Source organism: Colobus angolensis, unplaced genomic scaffold (assembly GCF_000951035.1).
Source record: "Colobus angolensis palliatus isolate OR3802 unplaced genomic scaffold, Cang.pa_1.0 Scaffold118, whole genome shotgun sequence".
NCBI lineage: Eukaryota > Metazoa > Chordata > Mammalia > Primates > Cercopithecidae > Colobus > Colobus angolensis.
The window spans coordinates 15287-38039 of record NW_012112919.1 but is presented as its reverse complement, the minus strand read 5'-3'; positions in this window follow the sequence as shown (position 1 = coordinate 38039).

The window sequence follows — 22753 nt, the reverse complement described above, 5'->3', positions numbered from 1 at the left end:
CAGAATTAATACTCAGTTTTGCCTGTTTTGCAAATATTCCCAGGACAAAAGTGGCTGTAGTGCTGAGATTCTAGTCATAATTCACTTAGATTTTATCATAATAATTTCTTACCATTTTGTTATTTGTTTGATGCTTTAGAGAGTTATTTTTTAATAGACTACCTGGCACTTTTAGTTGTTTTCCATCAAAGAGTTTGTCCAGACAATGTACTTTGACACATTGCCAGAAACAGAACCTCCACTGGGCCTTCCAAGGGAGGAGATGTGATGCTGTCACCTACACTCAGGGTATTTTTGGTTGCTAAGAAGAGAAAACGCAACTCAGCTTACACAGTAAATGATCAAGTAGCTGAAGGATGCAGGGATTAGAGTGGCCTTCAGGAGTAGTTTGATCAGGAATCTATCTTTATCCTCTATGATTTTATCGATTCTGCTCTTTGTAGTGTGTTGACATCATTCTCCAGTTGGTTTTATGAGATGAATGCTAAAAGAGATTGGTACTATATCTTCCTCACTCACAGTTATGGGGAAAGGATGGCTGCTTCCAACAAACACTGAACTTATCACTGTGTCTGGAGAATTTAATTATTGTAGCTCACTTAGTTCATTTAAGTTCCTCCTGAAGCTGGGGATGTATCATCGTCACTCCTATCAAAGTTGCTACACAAAGAAGATGAATAAATGAATATTCAGGAGTCAAAATGGTGAGAAAGGAGAGGAGAAGAATAGGAAGGTTTAGAAGCTCCAAGTGTGAGAGAAGAGAGCCAAAAGATCAAAAAGGTGAATAAAAAGCACACCGGGACTGACAAAGATTGACCTCCCAGTGTCACTGAGGACTGGCCCATTTATCTTCACATGACTATGGAAAAGGTATTACATTTAAATATATTGACCTTGTAGCTCCAAATCAGAGAGTTCTGCTTCTTTGTATATTTAAAGGTACTGGTCAGGTTCTTTTTTTTTTTCTTATTCAAACATTATTATATAAAGAAACTTTTTTCCATGATTGTTGAATTCAGACTCAGAACTGGACACTCTTTGTGTCCTAACACAGATCTAGGCACTTTCTGGGTGAGGAATCCAGTTCTTAAGTGCTTTATTTTATTAATGTCTATAAAGTTCACAGTTATCTGGTAAATGAATGAACAAACAAGCTAAAAAGCATATATACAGCAGACGTGTCACTCGTATTGCTATTTTTACAATTTAATGACTGCTTTAAAAAGGGGATTTAAAACTTTCAGCTGGTTTTTCAGCTTGTTAGGAAGGCAGAAAACTACAGCTTTGAAGTCTAATGGGAAAAAAAAAACAAGAAAGGGCTGGGCATTCAAAACCTGTGCAGGGAATATATTGAGAGATCTCAAGACAAATTACTTCCTCTCCCTGAACCAGTTTTCATCTTCAAATGATTGATGTGTCTTTATGTCAAAAATTAGATCATTGACTTTTCAGGTTGCAGGGAATCGTATCAGGAAAAAGATCTTTATAGGCAAGTATGCTCTATTTCATTGACCCTTTCCCACTAGAAGCTTCCCACAGCAATGGAGAAATGGTTTTACTGTCAATGAAGGTTGCCCAGGGGAAATGAGGACCTATGCTTTGTGAACAACTGGGTTTTATCATCAGTTCAGACTTTCCTGTTGAAAAGTGAATTACTGTAATGAGCTCTTATGCATGCAGTCAAGCTGAAGAAATAGCAACAGCAGACTGGTTAACTAGAGAATCCTCTGTTCCTTAACAATCTTATTTATGTCTATACTCTGAGGTTTTCAGAGCCCAAATATTTCATTGCCTCTCAAAGGGGCTATTCTAACTATCTATTGCTGAGTAACAAACCACTGCAAACTTCAGAGCATAAAAGAACAATAGCTGTTTATGATTGTTATCTTTCACCATTCTGGGTGTTGACCATGCTTAGTTAGACAGCTCTTGCTGAAGGTGTGAGTCGTTTTGAAGCTTTTTGTCTCATGTCCTGGGAAGATTCAAATATCTGGAGGCTGGAACAGCTGGGATACCTAAAGAATCTCTCCATGTGGTCTCTTCAGCATGGTATCTTCAGGGTAGCTTGTTTTTTATATGGAAGCTCCAGTCTGCCACAGTATGTGTCCTGAGAGAGAGCCACAAAGAAGCCATATAACCTTCTATGACCCAACGTCGTATAATTCAGCAATGCTGCTTCCATTGCATCCTATTATTTAGAAGAACTGAGTTGTTGAATGCCATATTCAAAAGAGAAAAACTAAACTCCACTTTCTGAGGGCTATTGCTCTGGTGTGAATGTTTTTGCCACTACAAAATTGATGTGTTGGACACCTAATCCTCAGTGCAACGGTGTTGGCAGGCGGTGCCTGATGCAAGGTATTTAGGCAGTGAGGGCTCTGCCCTCAAGAGTCGACTAATTTCATTATGAAAAGGGCCTGTGGAGGTGGGTTTCCTCTCTTCTGCTCTTCTGCCATGTGAGAACGTAGCATTTCTTTTCTCCAGAGGATGCAACAATCAAGGCACCACCTTGGAAGTAGGATACAGCCCTCACCAAATAACTGAACCTGCTGGTGCCTTGATCTTGGACATCCCAGCCTCCAGAACTATGAGACATAAATTTATATTTTTAAAAAATAAATCAGGCATTCTCTTATAGCAGCACAAAGAAGACTAACACAACTGGAATGTCAAATAATTATGGACATGTTTTCAAATCTCCACAAAGACTCATTTCATCATGCAAAACTCATTTCTTTAATGGGATTTTACAGAGTCTTATATCCAAAATAGAATAATTGCTGGTAGTAAAAAGAGCTTCATTCGGAATCAGTTCCTTATATAACTAGAAATTAGCATACAAATCCATAAAAATTAAGCATTGGGAACATTAGGAGTAGAAAAAAATAAATATCTGCAAAGGGGGAGAGGAAGGACTTGCCAGAGCATAACAAAAGAAATAGACGTCTGATTAAGAAAAAGCTGCCAAAAGGCAAAATAAATAGCAGGTCAGCATGGCATTCCTGAGCTGCAGCTTCTGTTGTGCCACTAGCCTTCAGCGTGACTTTGGTTGACAGGCCACTTCCCCTCTGGGACCTCTGTGTCCTCATTTGTAAAATACAGTATTGAACTAGATAATTTCAAAGGCACCTTATGGCTCTGATATTCTGCAATCCCATTATTATTACTTTAAGTGCTGAAGCATTTCTTTAATAGGGAAGAAATTAAATGTCTTAACCCTTGGCTATTAATATCATCTGTTCCTACATTTAATGGGTTGAGATGAGTCACAGAGGATGAAAGACACCAATAGTTAAGGATGTCAGCAGAGGTGACAGCCGCTTCTACCTCAGGTGACCATAGGAAGTGACAGCTGGCATATTTTATACAATTCAGATGAGACAGGAAAGAACAAATGACACCTTTGGGCCTTCACTGGAAAAAAGTAGTCTAAAAGCATCAACTGCTATCCTTTGATGCTCAGATAACTGCCTCCTAGTTAATGAAGGCAAAAGTATAATTTAAGAGCAGTGGTTAGTGCTTTGACTAAGAAAAGGAGGACCTCAAGACTTGTTAACCTTTTGTTCTTGTCCCTTAAGAATTTCTGGATATGTTATGTGCAAAAAACATTTTTGCATTTTGTTTAAAAACTATGCATTGTCTATCATACACACTTTTGGGCAGTGGGTTCCAGAGCCTGTTCATTGTCTTTGAGCTATTTTGCACCTGTTTTTCAACTGCAGGTAACTGATGGATACGCAAACTCCGTCTTGTCCAGCAGCATTTCCACTGGCTTCCCTCCCCACTGTGGAGAAAGTCTTTTTCCCTCCATCTGTACTTCGATTTCTTGACTCTATATGCTTGTGCTTTTTGACATTTACTTTGAACCAGTTCCCTTATATAAATTAAATAAAATCTTGAACATATGTTTCATTTATATGAGTCATGATTTTGCCATTTTTCTGAACATTATTTTTTAATGAATTTGGATCTGAGCTTAGTTTTAAACAATAATTGGAGGGAGATTTAAACAGTTCTTTATTAGAAACGAACAGGATTTTGGAGATTTGAGGACTGCCAACTTTCAAAGAGGAGAAAACATGCAACCCCAGAGCTGTGGGAAGTAACAGGAGAGTCCCAACAACTTGGCTACCTGTGGGGATGGGGAAGAAATGAGAGGTGAGGGAGGTGGCAGGGAAGGCAAGAGAAGAGAGCAGTAGTGAGGAAGATGGCAGAGAAGAAAGACAAGATGTCAACTGAGAAATTCTACATGGAAGAAAGGAATTAAAGAACTTTAAATCCATTCAGATCTACTGGTAAACTACATTGATCTCTGTTTACTATGCTTCAGGACCCTCTTCTTTCACCTCAAAGCTTTGTTAAAAGCAACTGCACCCACAGCTTTGCATTTGTGACCCTTTTGGGGATGAAATATGGAGATGTTATCTTTCACGGCTAGAGCCATATGAGAACAGTGGTTGGGCATGTAACAGAGAGATGCAGACTCTAGTAAAGACAAACAAACAAACACAGAACCATAAGCCTTTCCACCTCCAAAATGTGTGGAAACATCGAAAGAACCTCACCTAGTACAAGGGATGTAATATTGAGCTATTCTCTCATACATACGATTAAAGAAAATGGTGACAGAAGCATTGAAGATGTGTTAGTATCAAGGGAGCTGAAATTTAACTTACAGGGAAAAGGGAGTTAAGTTTCTGATATGGTACATTCACACAATCTTTCTTGTAAGAACAAGAACAATTAAAAAGTGCAACTGCCTGTAGCAGTTGGGAGCTACTTGGGAGACTGAGGTAGGAGGATCACTTGAACTCGAGAATCCAAGGCTGCCGTGAGCACCACTTCACTTCAGCCTGGGTGACAGAGTGAGACCCTGTCTCAAAAAAAAAAAAAAAAAGATGTGTGAAAATTATCTTTTTTGAAATCTGTCTGAGTACTGTGAAAGGAAAATAAATCTTGATACTCCAAAATCACCAAGCTAAAGAAGAAAATCCAGTTGGGAACTGTTTAAGGCAAACCTGCTTCCCATTCTATTCAGTCATCCCTCTGAGGCTCACCTGAGACAAACGCATGTCTCATTGCTGCTTCTGCTCTATCATTTATGTAAAAATGCAGATCCACTGAGCTGGAGTAAATTGTGTATTCAATGGAAGGCTGATCAAGTACTCAAAAGAATACAATCATTTGTCTCTTATCTACTTCTAACCTGGAAGCACCCACTTCCAGTTGTCCCACCTTACCGGACTGGACTAGTGTACATCTTACACATATTGATTGATGTCTCACGTCTCCCTCAAATGTATAAAAGCAAACTGTACCCCTGACCACCTTTGGTGCATGTCTGAGGACTTCCTGAGGCTATGTTATGGGCACATCCTTAACCTTGGCAAAATAAACAATCTAAATTACTGAGACCCATCTCAGATATTTAGGGTTCACATTTTGGTAACCACGAAGGGATTCTGAGTGGAAGAGCTGCTAACCTTTGAGAAATCTCCTATTGGGGTTTGGTACCAGCTTGAGCTATCTTTATGGCTCAGAATGGTAGGACAATTTGCTGAGGCCTGGAAGCTCACCCTCCAGAGAATCCCTGATCTCTCAAAATTTGGTCGAGATTTAAGAATTGTTTTGCTAGGAAAAATAATTTTTATTTCCAACTCCTGTTGGAAGGAGCTTTACTTCCTTCCAAGAAGGAAGGTAAGCTTTCCTGCTTCCATGACAATGGAAGGCAGGTAACTCCTTTCTGGAGTTCGAGCTCACTTCCAACAGGGAAGGTGAATTTGAGTTTTTTCCTGCTTCTAGGACGGTAGAGAGCAGTCTTCAGCGTGAGACCCATCTTTAGGTAAGTAGCTGAATTGGGGTTTTGTCTTGGCAAAAGTTAAACAACCAGCTGGTCTTAATTTCTCCTTATCATTAGAGTGCTCAGTAATTGTATAAATTGTGTGATCATTTGTTTTGCTTAATAAATACTGTTTTTGTTGCTGTTGTTTGTTTGTTTCTGTTTTTGTTGTTTTCTCAATCTTTTTCCCATTGGATTTGACCAACTCTATGGACTTAATGAAATCTGAAGGAAAGTTCCAAGTCAAGGGGAACAAAGCCTCTGAAGTGGCTAAATTTCCACAAAAAGGGGGAGAGGGAATGTCTTATTTTGATTACTTTAAGGGTTTTATTTACATAACAAGGCCATCTTTCCGCTAGCCAAGCCAAACTGAAAGAGCTTGCCCCACATTTGTAGTTTCATAGCTAAGCTTCTGCCATTTTTTTTTTTCTTCTTTACCACAATAGCCTGGGTTTGGTTTTTAAATCAAGCCCTTTCAGTTTGATACTTATTACTTCCGAAATATCGACCATTTGTCTTTGCTAAAATATGGTAATGAGATTTAAAAAGTTTTTTTTCAAAGAGCTCAATGGATTAGCTTAATGCAAAGGTAACATCCAAGATGTGTGCGTGTATGTGTGCCTGTGTGTTTGTATTAAAAGGCCTTCATGTTTTGTTTTTGTTTGTTTTCTCCTGGGACCTTGCCTTTTTGAACAAGAGGGTTTTTGTTTGTTTGTTTTTGTTTTTTCCCCTCAATTGAATGAATTCTGTTTCCTTTGTTTACTTCTGCTGTTTCTCCTTTCTCTTGTCACCCTCTGCTGCATAAGGCACCTAAAATAATTTATAACAGCCTGCAATTCTTTAAAGAAAATGGAGCTGCTGCCAGACTCCCTTTTGTGGAGAAATCTCTGTTTTTCCTTATGGAACCCCAAGAGTGTACATAGACAAGTTGGTTTCAGATCTTAAGTTGCTTGCTTTTGTATTGTGTTATCTGACTTTTTGGCTAAAATAGCTAGCAAAAGAATAGCAAAAGAAGGATACTTTCTTTTCTTTTCTTCTTTTTTTTTTTTTTTTGAGATGGAGTCTCACTCTGTTGCCCAGGCTGCAGTGCAGTGGCGCGATCTCGGCTCACTACAACCTATTCCTCCTGGGTTCAAGTGATTCTCCTGCCTCAGCCTCCAGAGTAGCTGAGACTACAGGTGACCGCCACCAAGCCCTGCTGATTTTTGTATTTTTAGTAGAGGTGGGGTTTCACCATATTGGCCAGGCTGGTCTCAAACTCCTGACCTCAAATGATCCACTCACTTTGGCCTCCCAAAGTGCTGGGATTACAGGCAGGATACTTTCTTAATCTGATACCTTCATGATGGGATTAGTGCTGTCATGAGAGGAGACTAGAGAGTGGGCTCTCTCTCTCTCTCTCTCCCTCTCTCTCTCTCTCTGTGTCTCATTCTCTATGTCTCAATTGAGCTATTCTCCCACAGAATTAAAGAAAGTGGTGGCAGAAGCATTGAAGATGTGTTGATATCAAGGTAGGTGAAATTTAGGTTACAGGGAAAAGGGAGTTAGATTTCCAATATGGTACATCACACAATCTTTCTTCTAAGAACAACTGAAAAGTGTTCAACCGCCTGTAGTCCCAGCCACTCAGGAGACTGAGATGGGAGGATCACTTAAACTCAGTAATGCAAGTTCTATAAGCCAGGAACAGGACACTCATCAAAAACTGAATCAGCTGGCACCTTGATCTTGGACTATCCAGACTTCAGAACTGTGAGAAGTAAATCTCTGTTGTTTAAGTCACCTTGTCTATGGCATTTTGTTAGAGAAGCATAAACTGACTAACACAACTACTATTCATATATTCTTTATGCTGGTCAGTCCAAGGCCACAAAATGACTGCTGAATTCTAGTAATTACACTATATTCCAGATAAAAAGGGAGAAAAGAACCAAAAAAGGGCTATATCAGTTGTTAATTACTGTTTTTTTAATAAGGAAAGCAAATGCTTTCCTAGAAGTCTCACATTAAAAACAACAACAACAACAAAAAAAACTTTTCTTTTTTGGGCAAAATTGAAGCTTATCCTGAGCCAATTACTGACTATATCAATGTTGGGTTATCATTGTTTTATTTGTGGGGACAAGAATAGGGAACTTTGCATTTACCTAAACAAGCAAAGGTTCTGTTAGCAGAGACGGGTGGTGCAGGAAAGAACACAAAGTACACAGATAGCAATGTCTGCCACACATGTTATAGTCTACCGTTGCCCTGTAGGGAAAAATTTTTGCTTCAGTGGAAAACTTTGCACTCCCTTCCTGGTTATCTGATTCTGATTCTACTGGAGTTATTTGACAACTTTGTAAATTGTAGATAACGGGTAATGATGCAGAATAATTCTCATCTATAGACAGGCATGTGAATTCTGTATATTGGCAGATTTTATTTCTGAGAAAGTCAGTTTGCCTCCATTTGCAAACTCATTGCAATGTCAATGAAACAAAAATGTGTCTGTTCTTTACACTCACTTTGCACTCATTGTAACATCTTACCAGTTTCTTCATGAATGAGTTAAATAAAAATCTTTAACACATTAATCTTTTTATATCTCTGTAAGCCATGATTTTACTTTTTTCTTAAAATACCATTTTAACAGCCAGGAAACTATAAATTTATAGAATGAATAGTTGGTTTGTTTACTTGTTTGTTAATTTTTATTCTCAGGTACCAACACTATGCCTAAAACATTAGTAGCTCAACTAATATTTGATAAATTGATAAATGAGTAGCATCAGTTAACCAAAAAGCAAAAGAGCTATGTGGTAGAATTACTATTTATTAAAATCCTATACTTGATGGGAATATCTCTTGAGAATATACAATTCTTTTGCTCCTTTTGGTTTGTTACCTGCAATTAATATGCCACTGTGTAAACTTCCTTAGAGAGAGTCACTCTTCAGATAACCAATGTGGGTTTATTATCTGGGATAAATCTTCTTTGTGATTTTAGTTTATGAAATAGCTTTTGAATTAGATTCCCAGAGGGAAGTTAATATAGTGTCTAGAGAAAATACAACTTCATGTTATTTTTGTTGTTTATTTAGATTAATTTTCTTTTTATTATAAAACCAATTCATGCTTATTTTCACCAAATATTCAAAAATGCACAAAGGAAAATGTATTTTTACCTTTCTCGAGTTAGTAAGATTTAGGTTATCACGGTTAAAAATTTGGTGTATATCCTTCTACTTGGACTCGGGAAGGGGAACATCACACACCCGGGCCTATCATGGGGAGTGGGGAGAAGGGAGGGATTGCATTGGGAGTTATACCTGATGTAAATGACGAGTTGATGGGTGCTGACGAGTTGATGGGTGCAGCACACCAACATGGCACAAGTATACATATGTAACAAACCTGCACGTTATGCACATGTACCCTAGAACTTAAAGTATAACAATAAAAAAATAATAATAATAATAGATATGCAAAGTGCAATCTGATTAGAAAATGCATGTGGACAAATTAAACTGAGAGATGGTAGCAGATAGTATGAAGTACTTACTGGTTTAACTTTATTTAAAGATAGAGCCTGAAACACAATCTTTAAAAAAAAAAAAAAAGAAAATGGATCTAAGATTTGTATGAACATTTTTGCACCCTCATTTTCTTAGCTGTGTAGTTTACATCAGGTTTGTTAACATATCTGAATCCCTGTCTCCATGTGTATGAAAAGAAGATAAAAACCCTGGCCAACATGGTGAAGCCCCATCTCTATAAAAAATACAAAAATTAGCTGGATGTGGTGGCATGCTCCTGTAGTCCCAGCTACTGGGGAGGCTGAGGCAGGAGAATCGCCTGAACCCAGGAGGCAGAGGTTGCAGTGAGCTGAGATTGCGCCACTGCACTCCAGCCTGGCGACAAAGCGAGACTCCGTCTCAACAACAACAACCACAACAAAAAAGGTATCTGACAAGGATCACGTAAGTAAAACCTACAGCACAGAGTCTAGGTAATCACGGATGCATGGATGATCAAGAAAATTTAATAGTAACATAAAACAGGATGAAACTCAAATTTCTCAAGGACTTCAAATAGCCTGTTCCCTTGAATCTCTTTAGATTTATAGTTGTCATTTAGCATTATAAAAATATGCTAGGCAGATTGAATATACAAATGGACAATGTACACACCATACATTATGGTAGAACTCTGACCCACAACCTCAGCAGCAACAAGCACTGAAAACCAAATGACAACCTCTGAAGCAGTTGGCCCAGAGATGTTAGGACTTGCTCAATGACTGACAGCTTCTATATTTTGCCCCAGTTTCCAACTGAGGTCCAACCAGAGAAAGCCAAATACTCTTCAAATTAATCACATAAGATGCTACACCTTTTGTTAGCTCCCTGCAGCTTCCCTTTACCACTTTTGTTCACTCTAAAGCTTTTCCTTCATGCCTTTGAGTCTCTGCCAAATTTAAGTGATGGTGGCTGACTTTCTTGCTATAGCAGGCTCTGAATAAATAGTCTCTGTTTATTCTAATTTGGGTGCTCTTTATTTCAACACAGTGCATATCTCTGGATTCGAGAGCATTGGAAAAAAAGATAATAGTGTAATTTTCAGCACTTAGCATGTTTCAAGCTTTGAAGAAATGATCTCTAAAGTTTTTCCTAAGGCCTCGTATCACAGGGGAATGAGAAAAACAGATCCAGTTAAAGGGAGGCAAGTCTTGCAAGGATATGAGAAGGAATCTGAAAAAGAGGGATGCTGATGGCACCATTTCATTCTGTTGCTCTACAAATATAAATCAGAACCATGAGAGATGCTGAGAAGAGATAAAGAAGCATGCATCCCTAAACAATAATCCTGCAAAACAAAACAGCTGATCACACAAATTTTTGACCCTAAGCAACCTCAACAAGAAAACTTTTCAGGTCTTCCCTGAGATAGCAGAATTTCAACCTCCCCACAGTGCAACAAATTTGCTTTGCAGAGAAGTGAAGTAAATTGCCGTATAAAGCAGAACATTTTGAAATGTTTTGGAGAAATCTCTACAAAGCTCTTAATGCTATTCAACGCTTTACCCATGGACTGAACCAGAATAATTATTAAATATAAGGCACTCCTGGGCAATTGTTCAAAATAGATACTGTTCAAAGATAATTTTAAGAAAAAGGTAAAATCAGACTCTCATGCTGATTGAACACATAATGAAGATTTTATTTGATTCACATGATAGGAGGGAACTAGGCAGAAGTTATAAGTTTGAAGGAAAAGTTAAAACAACACTGATTTATATGGGTAAAAGAAGTCTCAACATGACTTGCAAATGGAGCAAAATTGATTTTTTTCAATTTCAGGTTGGGGGTGAGTGAGGAAGTCAAAAATCACTACTTGGCAGGAGAATATTTGAGCACCACAAATTCTAACATATCGGTTAAAAAGGCCTAAGAGAAATGCATTTCAAACTCTAGATACTTAAAACTGAGTTCAGGCTGGCTGCAGTGGCTTATGCTTGTAATTCCAGCACTTTGGGAGGCTGAGGCGGGTGGACCACAAGGTCAGGAGTTCGTGACCAGCCTGGCCAACATAGTGAAACCCCGTCTCTACTAAAAATACAAAAAGTCGGGCATGGGGGCTCATGACTGTAATCACAGCTACTTAGGAGGCTGAGGCAGGAGAATCGTTTGAACCTAGGGGGCAGACGTTGCATTGAGCCAAGATTGCACCACTGCACTCCAGTCTGGGAAACAGAGTCAGACTGTCTCAAAAATAATAATAATAATAATAATAATAATAATGATTAAAATTTTAAAAAAAGCCAAACAGAAAAACTGAATTCATCCCCTACTTTCCACCCTACCTCTGCATTTTTGTCCCCAAGTTTATAGTTTATTATTTACCTTTTATATTTGAGGGTTTAGAACTTTCATTCAGTGATATGTATTGATTCAGCTCCCTATGCTGGGTCTTGCTTTGTGTGAGGAGGATTCTGAGATGACAAAACTTTCTCCTTTTTCAGATGATATGACACATCCCTCTGTGTCTCACTCATGTATGTGTGTCAAAAGCAGTGGATGGAAGGGATACATGTATTAAGGTCCCTGGGCTGGGAAAGCACTGCAGAGACCTGCTAGTATTACAATGTCTGATTTTCATTATTCTGATTCTGTGAGTGTAACAGTGTTGTTTTCCTGGTCTGAAGCTAGTAGCAATTAATAATTCTTTTGGTTAGTGGGACAAATCTGAGACTGGTCAGGATGATTTGGTGGGAGCGTGTGGTTGTAAAAGTATTCTTGCTGTTAAAGCCTAATCAGCTGAAGACCACCAGAGACAAGCTTTAGGTTGGACAAAATCAGATTTAATGGTTCAGTGCAGTGAGAAAGGACACCCCACAGGTATGATATGTTGCTGCTACCCAAAAGGAAGAAGGGAAGTATCTTAGGAGGTTTGAGTTTCTGATGAAATATTCTAAAGAGGGTCCCGTTTCTGCATTTGGTGCTATTTCTGAGGTAGTAGAGGGAGCAATTAACTAAGGATTCATTGCTCCCATTACGCGAAAGAGCCTTAGCAACTGGCTGTCTCCTGAAATAGGAAGAACAGAAGGTCTAAAGGCATACTGGTAAGAAAGCAATAGTCACTCAGAGATGGGGTCATTTTGCCACTAAAAATTTCTCAGAAGTACACTGTGAATGTTTCAAAGAAAGCACCTGAATCCCAATGCATGCCAATTCATAGTTCCTTCTCAGTGGTGGCAATTCCAAATGGCGATGTGAGCCTTATTCCCCAGGCAGGGCTTGAAAAATTCAAAAGAACAAAGAGAGCTTTCACAAAGTATTGCTTGAGGTTATTAAGTTGCAGAAAATGAACCATTTTCTCTGAGAAACAGTGAAAGAAAAAAAGCAACATTTCAGATTACACTGCCAAACATAATCCTCTGGTGTCTCTGAAATAATTGTGCTTTTATAAGTAAACTAGACATTTTTGTGAACCACTCAAATTTCTCTGAAGTTGGAAAGTAGAGGCAGCCCAGGATCCAGTGACAGCTGAAGGAGATGGGGCTCACATATACAGGGCAAAGAGTTTTACCTTTGCCACATCTTGAGACTGACTGACCTGAAAGTTTGGGCATCTGCCCTGGAGGTTAGCAATGAAATACAGAGAAGCCACTAACATCATATTACTGTGGCTACAAGTTTGCTGTGGGAACTAAAGATTTATAATAAAGTGTCCTGAAACATATTTGCTGACCTCCACTCCATTTAGGGAATTGGGTGTGTCTAGCCAGAGAAAGACCAATAGCCTGGGTTAGGCCCTTTGGATCTGGGTCCTCAGGAACCAGCAAAACCCGTATTAATCTAAGGTAGTCTGAAATGGAATGATATAAGATGACATTCCCAAGTCTCTTCCAGTCAACTGACTCCTTAAGAGATGAAGGCCTTGACCTAGAGGCACCTTCTTGCAGTCTCTTGAAAGACCCTGCTGTATACTCATATGTCACTTCTTTTAACAACTCTAGCTTGCCCTCCACCAATAGTTTTATTCACAGCAACTTGAAGACCCTCTCAGCATTTTTACAGCTGTGCTTAGAAGTATCAGCTGAATAAACACTAGAGATGACAAGCTATCTTTTGAAATTAAGCTTGTGAAGGATGGAAATTTTCACAAACAATTTACATTGATGCCTCTGAACATATAACATCTAAATCCAGCAGGAAGAACAGGATAACTGATATATAAAACAATACCCATAAAGTTACTATAGTACATATAAAAGTAGCAAATATTTCCCGTAAAGTTATCATAATGATAAAAATGGCAACAGCATGCACTATGTGCAAAGCATTGTCCTAAGCAATTCACATGTATTAACCCATGTAATCCTCAAAACTACCAAGTAGGTACCATTATTATCCCTTGTGGCAAATGAGGAAACTGAGGTATAGAATATAATTTCCATCAATAAATAAAATGTCTTTTAATGGAGACAAAGATTTTTACCTATAGACCATATCTCATGCTTTAATATACAGTCACATTACTTCTAGAATGAAATCTCTTTTTTTCTTGAAGCTACATTTGTCTAATTGCTTCCCTCAAAGGCTACTATTTGAAACGGGAGGCCAAAAATGGAAGGTAAAGAGCAATTTGAGTCATACACGACTTAATATTAAGGATACAGTCTAAGAAAAGTATGGTTAGGTGATTTCATCACTGTTTGAGCATCATAGAGTGTAGTTACACAAACCTAAATGGCATAGGCTACTACATATGTTGGCTATGTGATACAGCCTACTGTTCCTAGGGTATATACCTGTATAGTATGTTATTGTACTGAATACTGTAGGTAACTATTATACAATGATAAATATTTGTGTATCAGAATATAGCTAAACATAGAAAAGGTACAGTAAAAATACAGTATTATAATCTCATGGGACCACAGTCACATGTGTGGTCTGTTGTTGACCAAAACATTATGAGGCACGCGACTGTATAAAGAGCATGATCTAGCAAGAAATGGGAAAAAAAAAACACTGAAATTTCCACCCAAGTAGAATAAATACATTACAGTAAAAAATTAAAATGTCATACATGTGGATAAATCTCACAAAATTATGCTAAAAGAAAAATATCAAGTTACAGAAGAACATATAATATTTACATATGGTGTAAACTTATACAAAGCAGTACTAAATGTGGCTAGGGATACATGTAACATAGTAAAAATATAAAAAAATGCATGGCAATAATAAATGCTAAATTCAGGAGGACAGTATTTTGAAGGGAGGAGGAAATGAATGTGATTGGATAGGAGTAAACAAAATTCAAATGTACTGCTAAAGTTCTAGTTCTGTAATTGTACTATGACTCTTTTCAAGTTATCATTCTTCATTTTTTAATATATAATATTTTAAATACTCTTTTGAAAATTAAAAATAATTACAATGTAACTGAAAATCTACAGTTCTTATCACCTACTTTATTCAAGGGGCAAGGAGGATGGGAAATAAGCCTCTGGGGCCCACAGAACAAAGAAAAGCACAGCATCTGTCATTCATTAACTAATTTAAAAATATCATTTGTTTCAGATAGAGAAAAATTCTGTCCTTCATTTGATTATGTACATCAGCTTTTACATTTTTAATTAGATAATTCACATGTCTTAAATTTTGCTAGCTCAAAAATATTCAGCTTAAACTCAGAACAATGCCATCTGGAAATACAGGCAACACTTAGTTATGCACTTCAGAATTTTAACCGCGAGTGAAAACTTATTTGACTTTCCCATGTTAGTTGATGTCTACCCAGACAATCATGGCCTGATGTGGTTTAATTACCTTCAAATGAGAGTCCCATTTATTTAGGTGAGGAACATCCAGGGTTAAGAAGGTCATGTTCCAGGGCTGCTTTGTGTTGAACACTGAAGCTGAGCCTAAGTCGAAGAGTACAATACGCAGCACAAAGCATTTTGTGAAAAGACAGTGAAATCTTAATTCCCCTGACCAAGTGAACAAACACCTTTTGGCCAAGGAGACCCCAGAGAAACCTTAACAACAAAGTTTTCTAGCCTCCATTGGGGCTGGGAGGGAGTGATCAGTCACGCCTCATTACACTTCCTCCCTCCGTAACTGCCATTAGACTTTTTTTCTTTCTTTTTTTTTTTTTTTTTGAGACGGAGTCTCGTTCTGTCGCCCAGGCTGGAGTGCAGTGGCCAGATCTCAGCTCACTGCAAGCTCCGCCTCCCGGGTTCCCGCCATTCTCCTGCCTCAACCTCCAGAGTAGCTGGGACTACAGGCGCCCGCCACCGCGCCCGGCTAGTTTTTTGTAGCTTTTAGTAGAGACGGGGTTTCACCGTGTTAACCAGGATGGTCTCGATCTCCTGACCTCGTGATCCGCCCGTCTCGGCCTCCCAAAGTGTTGGGATTACAGGCTTGAGCCACCGCGCCCGGCCAGACTTTTTTTCTAAGAGTTAAACAGAAACCAGCCCTGGAAAAAAAAGAAGGAATAACTCACTCCTCCACCGACTTCAACCAATAGCTTGGCACCTTTGCCGGATTCCCTCCCCTTTGGTGGTTTTGACACAACAACTGATCAACATTGCTTCCTGGTAAGTGACCATCAAGCACGGAATGGTTCTGGTGGATTCGTGGAGGTTGTGTGAGGCATCTCTGTGTCCTCCATTTCACATTTTCACATATACAGCCTAATGTTATTGCATTTTGATGTTAAATCTGTGCCTCAAAATGAACATGGGACTATATAACATACCTGTTTGCTTACCACACATGCTTGTGACTTCCCCTCATGAACATTCCTAGCCCCTCCTGTAACCTGGTAAATATGTATATCTAACTTATCCACCAAATATAAAACTCCTGTGACACCCTCCCTACCTCAAAGTTTCTACTTTCAGTCTCTACCAGAGCCTGTGCTTCCCAGCCTGCAAGTTGTAGCCCTTCATGAGAAATAAAGTTCTCTTTTCCAAATTTATAGATTTTGTGATAAGTTGACAATTTCCATCCCTCCCTCAGTATTCAGTATATGGTTAGGTTTAGGGCACTTGCTTGTGGTAGGCATTACAAGTTTAGTCTGTGACCAAGGTTAGGGTGGGTCTCTTAATAGGACTAGGGTCTATATGACAGGATTAATAACAAAGTTGAGGCTGAGGAGTAGAGCTCTACAAGGTCATCACAACAGTTAATTGTCTCATCCCTGTTGCCCTTTAGAGAAGTGTTGGATGAAGACAGATAATGTGCCATTAGAGTGTATGGAGACACATAGTCTGTAAATTATTTGTTCAAAATGGAATTTAGCTGACATCATTGGAATGCTTCCCTGAGGGGAACTGGAGACTAACTTTGTTCTGATTATTTAAAGTGCTTAAACCAACTGTGAATCTGCAACAGCACTTGCAGCTCACTTGCCGCCCAGTCCCACACTCTTCTTCCACACCCACCCTGGACCCTGGGCTCCAGCAGTCAAGCTTGTATTTCTGGACTCTTGACAGTGTGTAATTGGACTAGAATTTTCCAGGCAGTCATGTCGGCAGGCTTTTGAACATGACTGTATTTGGTCTTATGTATAAAAATGCAGAAAAGGCAGTCTGCAGAGAGCAAGAAAGCTGAACTATCTAAGAGGGAGAGAGAAATGACTATCGATAGAGTGAGAAGATAGCAGGAAGAGACAGGACCACACTGGGCCAAGAAGATTTTCCAGTTTCTGGATGAATAATCCTCTGTTAAGCTTCCCCTGGCTTATTAAAATGTATTTCTCTTACTTGCCACAAAAAGTCCTATGGAACACAACTCAGGTACATAACAGATAATTTAGGAAACTTACTATTTTCTAGTATAGGTATTCATCGTTAGCTCTCTGTGTCCTCTCACTGGTGCCCCATCAAGCCATCATTTTCCCACTTTGGTACATGTTTGGTGGCCTGTAAATGTTTGCTTCCTCTCCAAGTGGGGCTACTGAGCCAAAAAGTAGACTTAGACATTAAACTGTCATTTGAAAGTCTTTCTAAACGGCAGGAGTCTACTTTCCAGTCTCAGAAAGGTCAAGCTAATGACAATTATTGAAAAGGAAAGAAAACATTTATTGGCCACCTATTGTGTCCCAGTATGGTGATCATGAATGTAACTAATAGAAGAGAGGAATGAAATCCAAGTAGAAAGTGGTTATCACATGGGGCTTAGACTTAAACAGAGGGTGAAATGCACATCGCTCAAGCAGCCAAAAATTTGAGAAACAAAATCTCAGAAAGAAGGAAACTACAGGGAAATAAGCCTCAAAATCTGCCTACAATCTCCCCTCTAAGCATTTGCCAACTCCTAAATTAAAAGGGTGCTTAGTACAGATAGAGCAAGCAGAAGGTAGTTGCTAGAATGTAGAGGATTTGAACAATTTGGCTTAATTGACATATTTGGAACACCCCAATCAAAAATTATTAGTTTGGTTATTGGTTTTAAACAATCCATGGGTCAGAGGAGGAATCACAATGGAAATTAGGAACATTTTGAACTAAAAAAAAAATTCATTGAAACTTACGATTTGCAGCTAAAACAGTGTTAGAGAAATATAGTTTAAAAAACATTTGGTAGAAAAGAAGAAAATAAATTGTGCCTTAATTTTCTCCTCAGCTTGGCTCAACTTTACACAGGCTTCTTCTTGCCTCTAAGTCCTGTCCTCCATCCTCTTAGAATAATTGCTTCAGAAAACTCTGTATTGTAAAATATTTCTTTGCACCTTTGAGATGTAAATCTGTTAAAAAGTCTCTTGTCAGTTTCACAGCCCAGGACCCTTCCTCAAGTACTGGGAGCTACCCTTTGGAAAGTAATCATCAAGAAGAAATGGCCTCTATATCCCAGTATCTGTGGGAGAATAGGAGCTGAACTCCAGAGGGTGCCTTTCCTGCTGTCAGGAAGATAAGAGAAAGTTTACTTTTCTTTTGTGTAAAGCCAATTAGCAAACACAGTTGGTCTGTAGTTTCACTCGCCCAGCTCTGGAAAACTCTCCTGCCTTTTGTTTCAACTGTGCTCTCTCCCCTCTTGCAGCAATATTATCGGAATTATACCATGATGAGATGATCAGAATCAACTTCTGTTTCCTTATCTTGTCAAGTACAATCTTTTCTTTGTTTCCATTTTAAAAGAACAGAGAAAAACATAGCAACTCTTGAGAGAGTAGAAGGATGGAAATAATATGGTAAGACCAGATATCAGTGAAGTAGAAAATAAAAGCATATTCAAGAAAATAATAAAACCAAAAATTGGCACTTTGAAAAAAGTCAGTAAAATAGATACACGTCTAGAAAGAACAATTCAGAATAAAAAAAAAAAAGGACAAATTATCAATATCAGAAATGAACGAGGAGACTTTTATTTTCTATATCTGTTATTAAATACTGAGTTATTCTTTTTGTGTGCACAGTGTCATAAGTGGAAATGAATTCATTTTTAACTTTACTCCTTTATTGAATAGAGTCCTGTGTGCCTCATGTGGGTCTAACCAGCATCTTGATGCCTGAGTTTCTCAGAACACCTAGATCCTCACAGAAATTGATTCAACAAATATTTGTTAAACATTTGCAATGTGTCAGACACTGTATTGACTAGGCGTGGTTTGACCACATTTAATAATACAGATAGTGCCTGTTCACTTAGAGCTTACAGTTCATCTCTGCACTAGTGATTTTTAAACTATTTTTATCAAATAAATTACATTGTGTATTGCTCTCAATGGAGTGGAGGGTAATTTTGACTGACAGACCTTAAATTAATAAAGTTCTCTCTTTGAGCAAGCATAAACATCTTTACAACACTAACTATCCAGTTTAACTCCTTCAAAGGAGCTTCCTCCATCCTCATATTTGTGTTTTTTCCTCCACTGCTTACTCTCTGACTTTAAAATATCCTCCACCTTCCTTTCCACCTACGTGAATTCAACCTGTCTTCTAAGATCCAACTCAAGTTCTGTTGCCTTCACTTCAGTGAATTCTCTTCTCTCTGAGAATATGGTATTCGCTGTTGTCTCTTGTCTGTACCTCACATTTCCCTCACAACCTTTGTTGCCTCTCCCATGCAATCCCCAAGGGGATGCTATTTTTCTAACTGATTAGGTTCCAGCAATAGGTGGGGTTACTGTGCTAACCATGCTATGGGGTAGTACCTGTAAAAATGAGGTGCCCCAGGTGACACTTCTGCCTCTTCCTACCATGAAGCCAGAAGATGGTGAGAATCGAAGCAAGTTTTAATGATTGGAGGTTGAAGCAGAGCAAGAATCTCAGCACGACCAGTTTAGGAGATTTTTCTATATGGTCCAGCCCAGCAACTAAAACTTCGTCACTGGGGTGAGGGACAAAATTTGCTTTTATACTCTATTTTTTCTAGTCTAGAATGTCATGCAACATAAAAATATATGACTACTGTACTTTGGGAAAAAAATAAATGCTTTTAATGAACATATTAAAAATCTTAATGGAAAATAATACACATATATCCATAAAATTACATAACATTTTTCTCTTCAGTAATCAGTTTTTTATTTAAGCATCTTTAAAATCTCTTTTGGACTCAGAAATTAGGATATTCTCATGCTGCTTTTTGTTGATTAATTAAGTCTTTTTAAGTCTGAGGCTTGTTGAAGAACACTAAGTTTTCATATGTGTTTATTATTTGTTTAAGCTTATTTGTATGTTTCTTCCTAATAACTCATGTATATCCTGATATTTAAACAATGGTTTTGACAGAAAATGGGCCTAGGTTTGAATGATAGAATTTTATGAACCACTAACTGGTCACAAAATCCTTTTCTACTTGAAACTCTTGAACACTATTTTAATCCAAGATATTTAGCAGTTCAAATTGCCTTTGATTATTAACAGGCAGCCTTCTGTGAAATCATGAATTTTTTGCTACAATGATTCTGGTGTAAATCTTTGAACACATTTTAAGTAACAAAGATGCATAACAAGTTAAAATGTGCTACCAATGCATATGACTTAATAGGATTGAATAGAAAACTTCTCATATGCTAAAGTTTATACATGTGTGACAATGATTATTGGGTCACAGCTCTTCTGTCAAATTTCCTTTATTAGTAGTTACACATTTAAAAATAAGAAACTTAAAAATAAGTGTCCTTGTGGTCCCAGCTACTCGGGAGACTGAGGCAGAAGAATCGCTTGAACCCAGGAGACAGAAGTTGCAGTGAGCCAACATTGCGCCACTGCACTCACAGTGAGATTCTGTCTCAAAAAAAAAAGGAAAAAAAAAAGAAAAAGAATTGTCTTAGAATAAAAAGCATATGAAAATACAGTGTTAAGATTTTTTCTTTGATCCTTCTACTAGGGAATTTATGGATACATCAGACATAAATTCAGACATTTCTGTGTCCTCTCAATATAGTAGCATTCATAAACACCCCCATTCCACCATTATTTTCAAAACCCAGCTACGAATTATTTCAGAGAAATGACCTTACATGTAGGGATGTTTTATTCTTTCAAGGTCTTTCAGGTTTCAAAAAATAGAAGGTTGCATTGTATAAAATAGGTAGAAATGCAGGAAAACTGAGGTGGACACTTACTGAATTTTCATCCTAGAACTCTGTTCCCATAAAGTAGCTTCCTTTTCTAGCCACAAAGTGAGAATGGTTGCTTTCATGCGCAATGAAAAGCCTTCCCTGGGAATGTGGAACACACAGTGGTGAAGTTTTGTCTCTCCGATGGTCAGACTGTAATGTGAAGACTGAGAGCCACTGTATTTTAGGCTATGACAACAGGAGAAGTAGAAGAAACTGGCATACTATTTCCTGTTAAAAAGAAACTCCCTGAAAAGGGATTGAAGCAGGGAGAGGTGCTGAGACAGGAGAAAGGAATCAGTCTCATGGCTGTGGCCCTGGATACCGGTCCTTCACTGTACCCAACAATTTTCCTGATTTTAAGTATGTGAGACAAGCTCTTATCTTTATGGTAAAATAATGTATTTATTGCTTAAGCTAGTTGAGCTGCATTGATTGCTTGTAATAAAAAAGAACTCAGAAACTACCACATAAAACTGAAAGTGTTTTAGTTCAGGATACAGCAGACCTTCTGGTATCTCCATGAAAAGTAAAGTGCTCATCTCTTATGAAGCAGACACTCTTATTTCTTATCCTTGTCACCTCCTCTATCCTTTGACATGGCTCTAGTAATGACTGTTTATAGAATAAATGAGTAGATGGATAAATTCATGTCTATACTTTTTACTTCCTTTTGCCACTTCTCCAAATGTTGGTATTCAGATTTTCAAACATGAAAATATCTTTGCCATGTTTAGACACTATCAAGTGTAGAGTGTGGGTTTTAAGCAGATACCTCAATCCAGATCACTTCATCACCAAGAAAACCCCAGGTAACTAACCCTAGTCTAAACAGCTGTTGCCAGAATAGTAAAAGATTGTGGTATAAAGTATGGTAATCTTAAATAATAATCCTCCGGTAGCAGCTTTGGCTCAGAAGGTGGCTGCATAACTGGTAGGCACTTTTAAGTTTCCTAACTTAGCAAACACATGCAGTCGCTTGTGTGCTGTCTTAAAAAATATACATCTGACAACAGCCTGTTGATTTACACACATACTTGTGTAAATACCACACATCTTCCCTATTCCTTCACTAACAGTCATTGACAATTTCACCCTCCATTCCCCTGTTCCCAAATCAGAAAAAAGAAACTCTAAAGAACACAATCTAATATCCCCAAATGACTAGTTTTCTTGGTGGGAACAACAGTGACATAGCTGACATTTATTAAATACTCTTCTGTGTCAGACATCGTGTCGTGATAAGCATTCTCTAGTATTTGGAGCACCCATGAATTATAGAATTACTTATCTAGGTATTCAATTGCATGGACTAGATATGGTAGGCTGTGGATATCGTAGGCTTATCTAGGTATTCAATTGCATGGACTAGATATGGTTTGCTAATTCTGTATTTTATTAAAAACAAGACAAAGCAAAACAAAATATTTGCTGTCTATCCTCATGATCATTTATAAATACAGGACATTCTAATGTCCCAAAATATATGAAAAACATAAACATAATCACAGGTGAAGTTAATTAAGTAAATTTAGCTTTATAAAGTACTCACCAAATGCCTTTTTTTTCTGTTCTTGGTACAGCCAGTGAAGATTTGAGATGGACTAGCACAAAGTACATCGTACAAGCATTTCAAAGCTGCTGTTACATAACCCTCAAGATTTCCTGAGGTGGAAAGAAGACCTTCATTCACTTAAATCAGAACATCCGTAGACATTCCTTCCCACTTGGACGATTGTGGCTTCCTTCAGCATAAGAGGGTGGAGTGTTAAAAGACATGATATGACAGCTATTAGGCTCAATTTCTCTTACCCTGAAAAAAATTTGTCCATATTGAAGAAGTAGCAG